Genomic DNA, 3,056 nt, shown 5'->3' with positions numbered 1-3,056 from the left:
TGCCCTGCTTCCTCTTGCTGTTTTTTCTGCCTTTCTCTCTCTGCGCCATTCCCTCTCCCATCCTTTCTTTCTCGATCCCCCTGTGCAGCTCGCTGTCCCTTGTTTCCTTTCTCTCTTCCTCGGTATTTTTTTTCTTTCTCCATACCTCTCTCCCGCTGCCCGTCACGGTCGCATTTCTCCCCCCAACGCTGTCCTGCTCTGTCCCTTTTCTCTCTCTCTGTCGTTTTGTCCTGCTCCCTGTGTTTGTTTTTTAATTCCTCCCTCAGGGTCCCTCAGCCCGGTGCTGTTTTTTCCCTTCTCCGCCTCTGTCTCCTGCTGCCCCGCTGAGGCTTTTCCCCCTCCGTCTCTGTCCTGCTCCCCCGTCTCTTACTTGTGCCTGTCTTTCACTTTGTCCTGCCTCCTTGTCCCCTTTTTCTCTCTCAGTATCACCTTGTCCCGCTCCCTGTCCCTGTCTTTCTCTGACAATCTGTCCCGCTCCTTGTCCTTCTCTTTCCCTTTGCTGTTATTCCCCGTCCTTGTTCTGGCCTTTCTTCCTTCTCTTTCTGTCCTGCTGCCCCAGTGCCTCTTTTTCCACCGCTGTCCTGCTCCCTGGCCCTTGTTTCCTCTCGCCGTCCCTCTGTCCTGCTTCCTGTCCCCAGTTTTTCTGTCTCTCTTTCTCGATCCTGCTGCCTGTCCGGTCGTTTCTTGCTGTACCTGCCTGTGCAGCCGGCTCTCCCTTTTTGCCTTTCTCTCCTTCTCTTCCTGCTTCCCGGCCCGTTCTTGTCTTCCTCTCTGTCTGTCCTCTATCCCCTTGCTGGTTTGTGTTGGGGTTCCAACCCTGACCACCCACCCCCTTCTTCGTCTGACCCTTTCTTTGTTTCTTAGTACGTTTCTTCCTGTTGCCTGTCCTTTTTCTCTCTCTGTCAGTGTGTCCTGCACTGCGTGGGACGGTGGTGGGAGGCTGAAAAAGGGTGGGAAGCTGGGGGGGCGGAGTGGAGGCTGGAAAGAGGTAGGAGGTTGCAGAGGGGTGGGAAGCTGAATTAAGTAGAGGCCAGCAAAAAGGGAGTTAGGAGGCTATCGAGGGGTGGGAGGCGGGGGGGGGGGGGGGGGGGCGCGAGGAGGGGGGAGTAGAGGCCAGGAAAAAAAAGGAGGCTGCAGAGGGGTGGGAGGCTGCAGAGGGGTGGGAGGCCGGGGGCGAGAGTAGAGGCCAGAAAAAAGGGGAGGCCGGGGGGTGCGAGTAGAGGCCAGAAAGGCCCTTTTCTTGTGGCTTCTTCCCTGTCTTTATCTCTCTTTCCTGCCTTGTTTACTCCTCTGATTCAAGTTCTCTCTCGATCCGTGTGTTCTGCTTCCCACTCATCATATTCTCTCTTTTTCTCTGTCCTGTTCCTGAGGCTTCTTGTCTAGGAAGCCACGTCTCGTATGAGCTCTAAGACAGCCACATGCATTTTCTCTCAGGTGCAGGAGAGCCAAACGATTGGAGTTGCGGAAGAAGAGGGGAAGAGAGAAGGGGAGAGAAACATCTGAAATGTCAAAGTCTCCCGGCAGCACCGAGAGTGAGAGCTGCGGTGAGTCGTGGGCCCTCGGGGCCCTGTCACCCCTCTTGTGCATCCTGGGCCCTCCCCGGCTCCCTCTCTTTCCCCCACTGCTACGATTATTTTTTTTTTCTGCTCTTGTGTACCTTCTTTCTCCATCTGTCTCTGACTTGTCCCCATCTTTTAGGTCCTCCCTCTTTCTGCCCTGCAGCCCGTGGCATTTTTTTCCTTCTTCCCCTCTTTCTGTTCAGCTCCCGGTTACTAGTTTTGCTTTCCTCCTACTCTGTAGCCTGTCAGTACTTTTGCTGTCTTTGGTGCTCTCTGTCTGGCTCCTCGTCCCTTGATTCGAGGCCTTCCTTCTCGGCTCCGTAGCACGTCACAGATCTACTGCTTTCTCCATGTCTATTCTATTCTATTTCCTCATCTCTCTTTGTCCAGGTCCCTGCCGCTATTCTTTTTTCCTCTGTCATGCTGCAGGGTTTTTTTTTGCATCTCCTTCCTGCTCCCCGTTCTTCATTTTCGGTCTGTGTCCTGCTCCCTCTTCTTCTTTCTGCTGCCGCTCTTGCTCTCTTGCTGCTGCTTCTTTCTCCATGTCTGTGGGACTGCCTGTCCCCGTCCTTCTCTCGCCGTCCCTTTCCCTGCTTGGTGCTTTCTCGTTCCACCGCCGCTGTCCAGCCACCTGTCACTTTTCTCCTCTCTTGTAGTGGCCTGCACCCTGCTCCTCATTTTTGGCAGCCTCTGCCGAGCAGCACGTCTCTCCGGGAGGCGACGGACGGACTGTTCGCCGCTGGATCAACGGGCGCAGCTGCAGGAAGGAGTGCCGAGGTGTCGGAGGGGCAGAGGGAGCGTCGGGGGCCCCGACCCCGGAGCAGAGCGGCTCCCGGGACTGGCTGGGTGCGTGACTGAGTAAAGACCTGCGGTCCCTTTTGCCCTGGCGGCTGCGTTTGTGCTTGGTTTGCACGGGACGAGGGGCTGCGCCAGAGGCCAGGGGAGGAGGGGACGGGCTGTGGGGCTGGGGCGACGGCCCCCTGTTCCTGCCGGGGTCCAGCCGTGGGCCGGGGCCGGGGGAGCCCCAGGTGCGGGCAGCGGGGCTGATGGCGACGGCCCCTCCCTGTGCCGGTGGAGGGCCCGGTGCTGCCGTGGCGCGGGTGGCCGTGGAGGGGCCGGTACGATCGCTGCTGCCACCCGGTGAGCAAAGTTCGGTACTGCGGCTCGGGCGGCGCCAATGCGCGGTGGCGCCGTGTCCAAGGGCTCGCTGCTGCCACCCGGTGAGCAAAGTTCGGTACTGCCGCTCGAGTGGCGCAGGTGCTTTGCGCGCTGGGAGGAGCCGTGCCCTGTGTGTCCGGCGCTGCCATAAGGAACGCCTGCCTGCTTGCTGAAGTGCCCAAAGGGCTTCAGAGAGTCTTTGTGTTTGCCCAATGACGGCATGGTGGGCTCCAGCCGTGGGCCGGGGCCGGAAGAGCCCCAGGTGCGGGCAGCGGGGCTGATGGCGACGGCCCCTCCCTCTGCCGGTAGAGGGCCCGGTGCTGCCGTGCCGGGCCCGAT

General features: G+C 59.2%; 1 long non-coding RNA gene across 1 annotated transcript; it reads left to right on the top strand.

The window, feature by feature from the left end:
- The first annotated feature begins 1,441 nt into the window (after positions 1-1,441).
- Positions 1,442-2,446, top strand: LOC142359409 (uncharacterized). Its single transcript, XR_012762333.1, has 2 exons — positions 1,442-1,544; positions 2,216-2,446. It is a non-coding gene; the product is annotated as an uncharacterized LOC142359409 (long non-coding RNA).
- The last annotated feature ends 610 nt before the right edge of the window (positions 2,447-3,056 follow it).

This window comes from Opisthocomus hoazin, unplaced genomic scaffold (genome assembly GCF_030867145.1).
Source record: "Opisthocomus hoazin isolate bOpiHoa1 unplaced genomic scaffold, bOpiHoa1.hap1 HAP1_SCAFFOLD_136, whole genome shotgun sequence".
NCBI lineage: Eukaryota > Metazoa > Chordata > Aves > Opisthocomiformes > Opisthocomidae > Opisthocomus > Opisthocomus hoazin.
Note: the sequence above shows the minus strand (reverse complement) of the source record. Positions and strands in the feature narration are given on the sequence as shown.